Source organism: Ochotona princeps, chromosome 25 (genome assembly GCF_030435755.1).
Source record: "Ochotona princeps isolate mOchPri1 chromosome 25, mOchPri1.hap1, whole genome shotgun sequence".
Lineage (NCBI taxonomy): Eukaryota > Metazoa > Chordata > Mammalia > Lagomorpha > Ochotonidae > Ochotona > Ochotona princeps.
Window position 1 is genome coordinate 10,323,625 of NC_080856.1, and position 13,591 is coordinate 10,337,215.

General features: G+C 42.6%; 1 protein-coding gene across 6 annotated transcripts in view; it reads right to left on the reverse strand.

The window, feature by feature from the left end:
- ST7 (suppression of tumorigenicity 7) overlaps window positions 1-13,591 on the reverse strand; it is a 201,647-nt gene that overhangs the window by 54,249 nt on the left and 133,807 nt on the right. The window lies entirely within an intron of this gene.

The following is a 13,591-nucleotide window of genomic DNA, read 5'->3' on the forward strand; positions in this document are numbered from 1 at the left end:
GCCCAATCACCTGGGCCCCTACCACCTTTGCAGGAGACCAGAGACCAGGATCAAGTTACTGCCACCAGGATTTGGTCTGGCTCAGTTCCTGCCTCCTGAGTTGACCTGGTAGAGACCTGGCTATTTAGGGAGTGGAACCAGTAGATATTCTCTCTCTCCTCTCTTCTCTGTCTCTCTCACCCCCTCCCTCTGTAGCTCTTTCTCATAATTAAATTGTTTTAAAAAGAAGGGAGAGCCCAGTGCAGTAGTCCAGTGGTTAAAGTCCTCGCCTTGCACACACCAGGATCCCATGTGTGTGCCAGTTGGTGTCCCGGTGGCCCCACTTCCCATCCAGCTCCCTGCTTGTGCCCTTGGAAAGCAGCTGAGGACAGCCCAAGGCCTTGAGCCCCTATACCCATGTGCTCTGACCATTGCGGCCACTTGGGGGTGAATCAGTTTATGAAGATCTTCCTCTCTGTCTCTGCTTCTCTCTGTATATCTGACTTTTCAATAAGAATAAATTAATCTTAAAATAAAAATAGAGACTCATGCGTATTTTGCAATAAATCCATGCTTTTCATAAAAAACATATGCACAGAAACACACTTGGCTATAGAAACACACTCATACTAAAATGTTTGAGTGGTTATTTCTGATGAGAATAAGAACTTTTATTTCTCCATATTTTCTTTTTTTTTTTTTTAAGATTTATTTATTTTTATTGGAAAGGCAGATACACAGAGAGGAGGAGAGACAGAGAGGAAGAGCTTCCATCCGATGATTCACTCCCCAAGTGAACCGCAACGGCCGGTGCTGCGCCGATCCGAAGCCGGGAACCTGGAACCTCCTCCAGGTCTCCCACGCGGGTGCAGTGTCCCAATGCATTGGGCCGTCCTCGACTGCTTTCCCAGGCCACAAGCAGGGAGCTGGATGGGAAGTGGAGCTGCCGGGATTAGAACCGGCGCCCATATGGGATCCCGGGGCGTTCAAGGCGAGGACTTTAGCCGCTAGGCCACGCCGCCGGGCCCTCTCCATATTTTCTATATGTTCTAATATTATTAAGAGATAGACATACATTTGATAAACTGGGAGTGGTGAGGAATGCTTCTGAGAGTACTGGTTTCTCATCAAATTGAAGATACAATCCAAAGCCCGAGGCACAACACACAGCCAGTGTCCACAGCATCAGCCTTCCCTGTAGCCATTTCCCTCACACACCGTGCTCTAGCCACATGCTCACTCGTAATGCTGTGAATAGGAATAGGCCAATTGGGTTTCTGTCTCTCAGCTCTCCCCCACTCTGGGGGACTCCCCCTTGTCAATTTCTCAACTTCCAGGAATCTTTAACCACTTCTACCTCTTACTTAACTTCCACTGCAGCTTAGTCACTCCCAACCTGGATTATCAAACTCCTTGTCACAATGACCTACTGATTCATTTCTCCTAGCAGCCTGGGAAGTCAGTGAGAACAGCAACTCTGCCTTCTCTGTATTCTTGGTCAAATCTCTGACACATTATGGATGTTGAACACTTATTTCATAACTGGAATGTTTTCTAGATCAATCCCCCAGTTCTCTTCCTTTGGGGTGCCTATTTGTGTATGGAACCATAGGTTGACTTCAGTCATGGGATGTGTATCCCTAAACATGTTCTTATGGCCATTGACAATCTTCCACCCTATACATTATGGAAAAAGTTTAGCCAGAAACTACAAGTTCTGACTCAGCACCCAGATTTTCCCTGTATCAATAGGCAGTGTTGGGTCACAGGACAGGGATACTTAAAGACCAAGCACCTTTCACATTCACAATTTCAGGGAAGAAACATCCAGTTCCCATACTAACCCTGAGGTCCGCTCAGCATGGAGCCCTCTTGTCTCTCCCATCTTCCACAGGCCTGAGCACCAGCCTTGTCAGACCACACTACTACACATCCTTTCCAGAACCCTTCCTCCAGTTCCCAGCCACTGGGTGTTTGCACAGACTGTTTTCTCCACCTGGAATCCTTCCCCCCACCCCTCCCCTCATGTACAAGGCAGCCTGTCAAAATCACCACACCCTCCAAAGCCCTGATCAAATGCCACCTCCTAAAGTCACAGCATCCTGGAAGGTGAGAGCCAGAGGAGCCCGTGGAGATTGTCCCAACACCCTCCTCACTTTACAGGCTATCTCCCTCCTACCCCACCCCATCAAACAGCATTCAACACTGCAGACCTAACTGACTCAGCCAAGGTCAGTGCTGGAACTACGATTCAAACCCAGTCATCAACACTGAGTCCAGATTTCAGCACATCAGAACCCCAGGCCCTGAGCTGCCAAGTCCTGGAGAACTAAGATAGCTTGATTGTGCTTCCAATACAATGCTTACATATCTGCTTTGTATCATTTACATCATTTTAAGAAGCCAGCTATATTGCAGAGAAAAGCGCCCTATATTTGGAGTTACTCCTAAGTTGAAATCTAGCCAGTGCCACTTACCGCCTGTGCTATTTTAAACAAATTACTTAGCCTTTCTGAGCTTTGGTCTCCTCATCCCCTGTGTCTTAGCTCTTACGGTATGCTCTCAGACTCCGACCCCTTTCTGATGTCAGCACCCACCCCACGCGCAGTACCATTTCTACTCTTTGGATCACGTCCCAAAATCATCTTCTATGTTATGTGGCTTAGTATTAGCTATTGTTGTTCATTTAAGGGTGATGTCTCTCTCTCTCCGACCCCCCCCCACACACACAGGTTTCCCACTGAAGTGGCATATCTGCTGCCCTCCTGTAACACTTGGGAAACTAGATCAGAAGCAGAATAGCTACAACTTGAACCAGGTACTCTAACACGTGATGTGGGTATCTCATGTACTGGTTTAACCCACTATGCCTCAACAACCACTCTTGAATATTACAGAATTTTAAAAAGCAAATTAGAGAAGAAGTAAGTGGAATGAGAATATTAATATTGTTATTATAGGGATTAGCAAACTCTCTGTAAAGGGCCACAGAGTAAACATTTTGGGCTTTTCAAGCTATACCATCTCTGTTAACAGCTGTTCAATGCTGATATGGCAACTCAAAGGCAGCTGTGGATAGCACATAAGTGAATGTGCTTATTATTATATGTGTATATTATTATTATATGGACTGTGTTCCTATAAGTGATTTACAAAAACAAGTAGGACAGCAGACTTTGCCAACAGGCCTTCCCTCGCCAACTCCTGGTGAATAAAAATAATAATAAAAACAAAAAGGTCTTCATTAAGAGTTTTGTAATGAGATTATATATATATATTATATATATTTTTTCTGGTGTTGTACTGCAGTGGGTTAAGCTTCTTCCACTTGTTGGGGTCAGTGTGGTGGTGCAGCATGGTAAGCAGTCATCTGCAGCGCCAGAATATGGGCATCCCAAGCAGTGTCTTTTTTTTTTTTCCACGATATACTTCTATAGGCTCAGGGATTTCTCATTCTGCCCTCCCTAACCTCCCTCCTTCCCCACTATTACAATAGTATAGTCCTTCAACAGTCCACAAGTCCATCATTCTGTTATTCAAGTGTATCATGTAGATATAGACAATGATAGAGAGTCCAGCATCCTACTGTCAGGATATATTTGACAGTTTCATTGGGAAATGCGTATTTTTCAAACACAGCTGGTTTGGCAGACTGTAATAAATTAGGAAAAGGTCTAAGCCATAACCCAGTACTTCCTCTTCCAGCTACATTCCCTAGAGAACGTTCACACAGATCTCCAAGGAGCCACATCCTGAGACAGGCGTTGACAACGATGCCTGTCATCCACGGTGGGAAGCCGGGTACACTCACACGACAAATAATATTCAGCAGACTAAAAGAATGAGCTTCAAGTTAAGATATCTTAATGAGGACAAAAATTGAAACAGCTACGAGTAAAGAAATATATTGTAGTGAAAATACACTCTCAAACAAGATACTATTTAACTACGTGAAAAATGTACGTAGACAATACTAGATGCAGTCAATATTATGGAGATGTATGTAAATACGGGAAGACCGAGGGGATGTGAGGCATGGTCACACTGGGACTACAGCACTACATACACTGTAGTTCTTTTTAAAGATGATGATGCGGGCCTGGCACAGGAACCTAGTGGCTAAAGTCCATGCCCTGCATCCACCAGCATCCCATATGGACACCATGTTCATATCTTGACTGCTCCACTTCTCTTTCAGCTCCCTGCTTACGATCTGGGAAAGCAGTAGAAGATGGCCCAAAGCCTTGGGACCCTGCACCCCTGTGGGAGACCCGGAAGAAGCTTCTGGCTTCGGATTGGCTCAGCTCTGGCTGTTGAGACCACTTGGGGAGTGAACCAGCAGATGGGCGATCTTGCTCTCTCTGTAAAATCTGCCTTTCACATAATTAAATTTTGCTTTTTTTTTTTAAACCAGGGAGATCATTAAATGTATCTTTCATATGTGCTTGTTCAAATCATGAAGAGTTCGGTTTTCACCATTATGATTTTTCTAATTCCTAATTGCCCTTTGGAAAAAGTTTCTTCTCACTGGAGGTCCAACTATGACTACTCAAGGTGTTCCTAGCAGCTATACAAAAGGTGCCTCTGATTATACAACAACTTGAGAATTTTCTTCTAAAATAATGGATTTTTATACACTGTTTGATTTCTATAATAGCACCAAGATAATAGTTGCTAATCTAACATAAAAGTTACAGTCACTTATTATTTATGTAACTGAGTTCCAGAGAGTAGGTTTACTGATAAGATGAGACCTAAGGAACTATAAGCATCACTATTTCAACAGTAGGGTAGATTCTTTCCCTGACTCTTAGCATTGGGGTTTGGACTGGAATTACGCTTGCACTAGGTGAATGTGTAAGAAAATGTTTCCATCTGAAAATTCCTTCTTGCTTCTCTACAAGCACCTCAACGACTCCCGGGGCCCTTTTCTTCGAAACTACAGAGAAGACAGACGCATAAGCAGGGAGTCAGCCTGGGAGAGGCGGCATGTTAACCGAGTCAAGAGCACTGCCACCTTTGCAGTCAGATCTGCTTTTACAGCTGGGGACCTAGAGTTCCTTAACCAGCAGGGTTCCTTGATGTCAAGGGCTAGTGGAGTTTTTGAACACCAGGCAAGTTCATTTTTCTCAGCAAGACTCAGGGGGGCAGGGGGCGGACAGCTCTCGCACGGCGCCTGTACAGCTCCCATCCAGATGTAGCTGGGCCACTATCTTTTCCTAACGTTGACACATCATTTTTTTTTTTTTTTTTGGTTTGGTATTTGCTTGTTATGTGTGCTTGGTTTCCTTTTCTTTGTTTTTAGTTACGCAATGTAGCATTCTCTATTTATTTAAAAATGACATACAAAAAATGGTTTGGTGATATAATTAGCCTCTATAATAAGAAAAGACCACAGTTTCCATATCAAGCTTGAATGAAAGCATATGATAAGTATAGAGGCCTGTTTTCTATAAGCTAAGTCATTCTAAATAAATCTTTGGGCTCGCTCACTATCTCACATAGTTTTGTTTATTTATTGCCCGCTATCTTCTCCACAGTGGTAATTGCTTTCTCCTGGCAGCAAGAAATTTATATGCCCTGTTTTGCCCAAATATTACAGTTTACATAGAATGAAAACATTAACTCTCCTACGATTCCTTTAATACCTATGGGGAAGAACATGGGATGGGCCAAGGATAGAATTTCATTTTCAATTTTACATCATCTGGCTATTGTCAGTTCAAGTTTATTTCAATGGAAGAATTTGAGGCACTTCTGAGGTTAACATTTATGAGCTCAAATGGGGTGGGGGGAAGAGGAGAGCTAATTCACTGGATTTGAAATACTCTGTGGACATAATTTAGAACTACAGTCTGCATGCTTTTTCTCAGCTGAATTACAGGATGAAAACAACAGTTTAAACCTTTCAGGTTTGATTTGTATCTATTTAAACATTTTATTAGTTTAGCTATCCATGTATTGTTCCTTGAGTAAGAAAAGCAAATGGGGGAAATTCTTACATATTTTAAGACAGAGGTAATTAAAAGAGGTCCTCAGCCAGATTCCTACTGAGGTCAATGCGAGCCTGGCCTAATTAAAGTTTATAGAATTTGGCCTGTCTCATACTTGAACAGCAGATACTATTTTGTTAGAGTTGCAAGTTTGACGTTATTTAATTATGCCTTCAAATAAAGGCATAAACAAAATAGAAAAGACACTCTCCATTGCATGGCTATAATTTTGTCAGTGATTTTCACTGACACTGAAGGCCATGAATGGGAAGAATGAGTCCAGAGGCTCCTGGGAGCCTTTGCAGAAATCACCATAAAACGCATCCCTGAGAGGCTTAGTCCTATGCTAATGAGAACATGTCATTTTTTCTTTTCAGAGCTAATCTAGAGACAATTATTAAGCTACATCTACTGAAAAGTTCCATGGACACAGATGACCCACACAATCAGCTAGTCAAGTCATCTGTCCATTAGTGCGTCCCTGAACTGAGTTCATTATGTATGTGCACATGTTGCAGAGAATTAAAGCAAGAAGTAACAGTTCTAGGCAGGTGATGATCATCCACTGACAGCTGTATGTCTCCCAAAGACTGAAAAGGCTAGAAGGTTATCTCTAAATAATTAACCTGCTTTCTCTGTCAAAGGTAGGCTAGGGTTCGTCCAGAGAGGAATTCTGCCTCAAAAAATTCAGTGAGTGAAACAATCCTTGCATTTATACAGATCATAACAAAAACGTTTCATTCTAAAATTTCCTCTTCTGTTTCTGCTCAGCTAAACATAAAACAAGGTCACACAGATCTTCAAATTCTACCTCCTCAAGCAGCAATTCTTTACCTTACATATTTCTCTCTCTCTCTCTCTCTCAGCGTAAGTCCAATCACCAGAGAAGGCTTGCAGGTGTCCAAGTGGCATCTGAACACCTGTGTTAAACACCTGCCTCTACATCAGAATATTTAAAAACCTAACTTTCTAAAACCAAACACTTGACAGACCTTCTTTTTACAGATATATTTATTTTACTTGAATGTCAGCATTACAGAGAGAAAGAAGGGGGAGAGGGAGTGAGAGAAAGAGAAAAAGAGAGAGAGAGAGATCCTTTATTCACTGGTTCACTCCCCAAATGACTGCCAATGGTGGGGCTTGGCAAAGCCAAAGCCACAAGCCTGGAACTTCACCCAGGTCTCCCACATGGGTGGCAGGAGCCCAAGTACCGAGCCAAACTTCTGTTGCCTCCCCAGGCACATCAGCTGGGAGCTGGATGCACTTAGGATGAGTATATTAGGTGGCAACTTAACGTGCTGTGCTACAATGCCAGCTCTCATTAACACTACAAATTTTATCTATGTGGTATTGAGGAGGTTTCCTATTGTGAACTCAATGGCAAACTGCAGTTTCAAGAAGCACAAGGGAGAGGTTAGTGAAGAAGAAATAAGTTGGCTTCACTGTTTTGAGGGAAAGAATAATTTATGTCCTCTTCAAAAAGTGATGGGTAACACATAGAGAAAAAGCTTTCCCACACAGTTTAAAATTGGCCTATAACCTAGCCCTGAGGTCATGAACAAACCTGGATGTTCTGATGCACGTGCTGAATGGCTTGGAAGCAAGCCCACAGACAAAAGGACAACGTGCACCCTCCCCTGTGATGATATGGCACTGCTCTGCTCTTCCAGGAGTGGTCTCAACAAGCAGCTAGAAACACTGGCCAACAATTACTGTCAGAAAGGACTTTTTGTGCCAAAACCACAATTGCTGCATTTGGCAGACACCCTTCCACAATCACATGGGTAATGGTAAATAATGCCATTCAGGAGATTAACTCATTTGGTTATCTGGGGTCCACTTAACAAAAACTCACTTTGGCAGGCATCGTTCGGTAGAGTCAAGCTAAAGTTTAAAAGTACAGAATATTCTTTTATGGCAACAGGCAGAGGTCAGCAGGCCAACCCGTGATGTTTATCTGACACACATGCTGCTCCACAGTCACTTAGCCTTCCAGCGCTCTTTCCTCCCCATGTATCCCAGACATTCCCCAACATCCACATGCTATTCAGAGAACACTAGCCTGAGTTCTTAGCTTGTTTTTGTAGCTTGTTGATTGACCCCTCAAAACTTGTGTCTACCACGCAGGATTAGAACAGGCTTCTAGCGCCACCAAAGTAGCAATTTCTGACCCTCAGAGGTTCACGCCACGGTGGGCCATGTCTTCTACCCAGTTGAACTGAAGGCTGTTTTATCTGACTCCATATTCTTACTCTGGACCTCAAGCCCTAGCCTGTGTTGACAATTTCAGTGCAGGTGAATATCCCATCTTAGGTAGACTCTGCTCAAAGCTAAAAACTGCCTCTCTCCACTATAATTAAGCAATACAAGATCACAGCCAAACTCCAGACCTTGACATCATCTAAAATGCAATGTTTTGAACAGAATGTACTGCTCTTTGACTATCTTATACCACTCTCTCCCGCTAAACCTCTTCTTAGAAAACTTACTTAGTTGAGACATAGAAGGTGACTTCGCAGTTGCTGGCCCACTACCTGCAATTCCCACAACAGCTGAGATTGGGTCAGACTGAGGCTGAAAGCCAGGAAATCTATCCAGGTCGACCACATTATGACAGGGATCCAAATACTTGAACCATCAGTATTATCTGTCTGGATGTGAACTAGCAAGAAGTTTCAGCCAGGAGCCATAATAGGGCATCAAACTCAGCCACCCTGCTATAGGACACTGGCATCACTTGATACCTTAAACCATTAAATGTTAGCCTACTTCTAAACTTCCTCTTTCATTTCACTGAAACCACCAATGCCTATTTTTCTCTTAAAATTCTTTTCTTCCTAGGTTACCATGATACCCCACCCACCCAGTTTTACTCGTAACTTTCCAGCTGTTCCTTTGCTGGAGCCACTGGATGTTTCCCTTTTTCCCCTTTTCCCAGTGTTGGAGACCTCCAGAACTCCCTTCTTAACCTTCTTTCTCTCTTTCCATCTCTTTCCCCAAGTGAGGTCTCCAAAAAGTTCACGGAAAACATGCTTTATGAAGAAATATATTTATAGCAAAACAATCTTCTCTTATTTTCCTTTTGCATGAGCTTTTAAAAGTTCCCTCATTTATGACCTCACTCAAGACAATGACTTCAAATCCTTTAAAACGAACGTTGGCAACTTCCAAGCTCCTCACTCCTGAATTCCAGACCATATCCAACTGCTTTCCTGAAACGTCCACCTAGAAGTACAATAAGCATCTCAGGCTTAACAAGTCCCGAGTGAACTGCAGGACCACTGAGATTTGCTCCTCCCCCAGTCATACTCCTAGGAGCTAAATGGTATGACATCAAGCTGATGAGGCTAAAAACATGCGCATTCCTACATCTTCCTTGATTATACTACTTCTATTTTTTCCTTATTTAATCAGTTCAGATATTCTTCATTCCAACAGTTATTGAGTAGCTGTTATTTGGCAAGCACTCTTCTACTGGGAAGCAGTAATGTACAGATTAAAACAAAATTCCAGACCTTAAAGTGACATTCTAGTGAAAAGAAACAAAAATAAATAAAATAAACAGACTATCAGATAATGATTAAATATCAAGAAAAATAAATACAATAGAGGAGGAGCTTAGGAGTTGGTGGTATAACACAGATAGAGGCTATTTAAAATAGAGCAATCAGAAGGTGGGATTGCAAAAGTGAGATTTAATCAGAAGTGAAGGAACAAGTCATTGGGTTCTGCAAGAGGAGCATTCTGGGGAAAGGTTACAGCAAGTATGAAGGTTTTGCTGCAGCACTGAATCTGGCACATTCAACAGATAGCAACACGGTCAGCATGGCTGGATTGCAGCAATGGGGGCTTCACTGTGAAGCCTTGTAGGTCACTTTCAGAGCTCAAACTCTGAGATGAGAGGTCACTGGAAGATTTTAAGCCACAGAATAACAATATTTTACACATATCCTAAATGACTCCATACTCAATGCCATACACAGAGTGGTTAGAGAAATTCAGCAGCAGCAGGAAAGCCAGTTAAAAGGCTATTATTAGAATGCAAGTAAAAGAAGGTGATGGTTTAGACCAATGGGAGGGATGTGAACACAGTGAGACATAGTGGGAATCTATATAGACCCACATTTGAAAAGTAGAGCCAATGCAATTTGACAATAAGTCCAATCCTATTGATTCAACATCCAAATATATCTCAAATCCATCTACTTCTTTGCTGCTGCTTCCAAATTCAAACTTTCATCAGCTCTTTTCAGAACTAATATGCTTGCTTAACATACCCCCTCCATGCCTGCGTACCAATAAGGAAAGCCCAGCAACAGGCAATCAGCCCTGTATCTAGCAAGAGTCTCCAATAAGCTTTCCTTAGCCTTGGTTTCAAATGCTACCATTTAGTCAAGAAACATGACATTTGATTTAAGTTCCTCCAATAAAAATGTGGTTTGGTTTTGTTTTTTAGAGAGAAAGGAGATTTCACAATGAAAGGTGCAGAATCAAGTTTAAAAATAATACAAAAACCTATCCATCCAAATTACAATAGAATTTCAGTGGACCCAAAAAAAACCATGAAGAAAAAGAAATTAGCATGACAAAGATAAGCTGCGGTGAAAAAACAAAATCTTTGTGCCTAGACAACAGGAGGGTGGGGCTGTCTCTACATGCCAAACGCAGGATGACACCACCGAGGCAGGAGAGCATCACCCCATTCAGAACCTCCAAGAGGCTGCTTCTGATCCTCCAGAGTACAGCACAGTGATCCATCAAGTTTGTGAACCCCTGATTTATGTTAATATATATTTGTTATGCTTTTTCTTTTATTGGGAAGGCAGATTTATAGAGAGGAGAGATAGAAGATCTTTCATCTACTATTTCATTCCCCAAAATGGCAGCAACAGCTTGAGTTGAGCAGATCTGAAGCCAGGAGCTTCCTCTGGTCTCCCACACACAGGCAGGGCCTCAAGGCTTTGGGCTGTCCTCCACTGCTTTCCCAGGTCACAAGCAGGAAGCTGGACGGGAAGTGGAGCAGCTAGGACATGAACCAGCACCCACATGGGATCCTGGCACTTGCCAGGGGAAGAGGAGCCAGTTCAGCCATCACACCAGGCCCACCTCTGCTTTTCACTTGATAATATATCTTAGCCGATAATAGCAATAACACGAAGTATTCATTACTCATGAAGCCCTGTGACAAATGTTTCATGTGAGTTATTCAACTCAGTCCCTGCACCAACGCTATCAGGGAGGTACTAACCTACTACCCTGTGTACTGCTGATGCAGGTGTTCAGCAAAGCATTGTCAGACATCTTCACTAGTTATGTGATCTTGAACAAGCACCTGTGTTAGGAACTGTTAAAAAACTGAAATACGTTTTAAATTTATAAAAGTCTTAAAACAATGCTTAAGACACAATTATTACCATACAAATGTTTGTCAGCATTTTAATGGTAACAATCTGAGACTAGATGTTATCTCTCAGGACTTCAAGTTTTGGAAGACAGGAAGAAGAAGAGAATCAAGCAGAGATATTGTGAGATTTCAGAAACACTAAGAAATCCTGGCTTCCTAAAATTAAGTAAACAAACTGTTTCCAGAAGAGGCCTTGATGATATATAATATCAAGTGTCAGACCATACACGAAAAGATGGGGTTTCAGAGACAGTGAGACAAGAAAAAGGGAGAATGGCTCAAAGACCTGGATAAAACTATAACGAAGAGAAGAACCGTCAAGTTGAAGAGCCTACCGTCAACTTTCAAACATGCCAGCTTCTTGAAAGATGAAAAAAGACTGATCTGGAAGCATTTGAAAGACGCAAGAGAGACCACCACAACACATCAGGCTTTCCCAGTCTCCCTTCTGGGTTCTTTCACCAGCCCCACCACAATGTTCACTTATGTATTCTCCTCGTGCCCCGAGACTCTGCCTTTTCAGGATTCTCCTGAGTCAAACAGCTCCTACACCCAGCCTGGTCAAGTCCATGGCTGCTTTCAGGCCTGTACCTGTGGTGGGGAATACTTAAGGTACAAACAAGCAGTGCATGGAAAAAGTTTTCTGCCCTGGAATACACTTGTTTCACTTCAAACTTTACTAGATCAGTGGCTCTTTTAAAAAATAAAATGGATTCACTTACTCAGAAGACAAAATTACAGAGTTTAGAAGCAGAGTTGAGAGAAACCTTCTATCCACTGGGGAACTCAAAAATGGTTGCAATGCATGATGCTGTGGCAGGCCAAAGCCCCGAGTCTGGAACTCCAGCTGGATTTGCCCTAAAGTAGAGAGGATCATGACCCTAAGGACTCGGGCCATCTCTCTGCCTTCCCAGGCACATTAACATGGAGGTAGATCAGAAGTGGAGCAGGCAGGACTTGAACTGGCAGCCATTTGTGATAGCAGCATCACAGAAGGTGGCTTAATCCACTAGGCCAGGATGCTGGCCAACAGACCACTGGCTCTTAACGGGTGATGAATTGACATAAATGTGCCCCAAAAGGACACTGAGCAACATCTGGAGACATTTTCAGTCATCACAACTGTGGAGTCAGTTGCTACTGGTAACGAGTAGGCAAATGCCAGGGATACTGCTGAACACTGTACAACGCACAGGACTGTTCTCCCACAGCAAAGCTTTCTGACCCAAAATGTCAGTAGTGCCAAGTGTTAAGATGCCTTGCTCTAGACCAAATATCTGGGGCAGAAGATTCGGGGGAGTCCATCCCATCCAAACCAATTTCTCCACACCAGTTCTAACACAACATATCTAAGGAACTAGAGCACAGATTCTGGCCTTGTCAATTCCATTATAAATCTACTCATATAGGGCCAGGGAAAGACACAGGGGAAATGGAAGCTAGCCAAATGGAAAAAAAGAAATTGTGTGTATATCAAATGTTTATGAAGCAAAATCACCAAAACTAAGAAAAATACAAAGATTTTCCCTTAACTTTAATAAAGCAAAAAGTACAGATTTTTCCACCTAGGATAATAAACAATAATGAAATTTAAAATCCAGAGGTGTTCTTGGCTATCTCTGCAACCAAAATATTTTTTCTGAAAATTTTATTATTTTTAATATTGATTTATTTGAAAGGCAGCATTCCAGAGAGAGAAGTAGAGCCACAGAGAGAGAGAGAGAGAGAGAGAGAGAGAGAGAGAGAGAGAGAGAGAGAGAAAGAGAGAGAGAGAAAGAGAGAGAGAGAGAAAGTATTCTACCTGCTGGTTCATCCCCCAAATGGCCACAATGGCCATGCTGGGTCAGGCTGAAGTCAGCAGCCAGTAACTTCATCTGGGTCTCTCACATGGGTGCAAAGACCCAAGTTCTTCCACTGCCTTTCCAGGCTCATTAGCAGGGAGTTGCATCAGAAGTGGAGCAACCAAGGTTTAAACCAGCACCTACACAGCAGCTGGCCTGAAAACACTTCGTTAGATTTCTTTAAGAGTAAGTTGCATTCATGTTTTTGATTGCAAAAGGAAAAGAAGTGAGTTTGGGAAAAAATATTCTGGGAATTCGAAATAATCACTGTGTCACTTTTAAAAAATGAGTAGCTGTCAGGCTCTGCAGCGTGGCCTAGTGGCTAAGGTCCTCGCCTTGATCCCATATGGCTGCTGGTTCTAATCCTGGCAGCT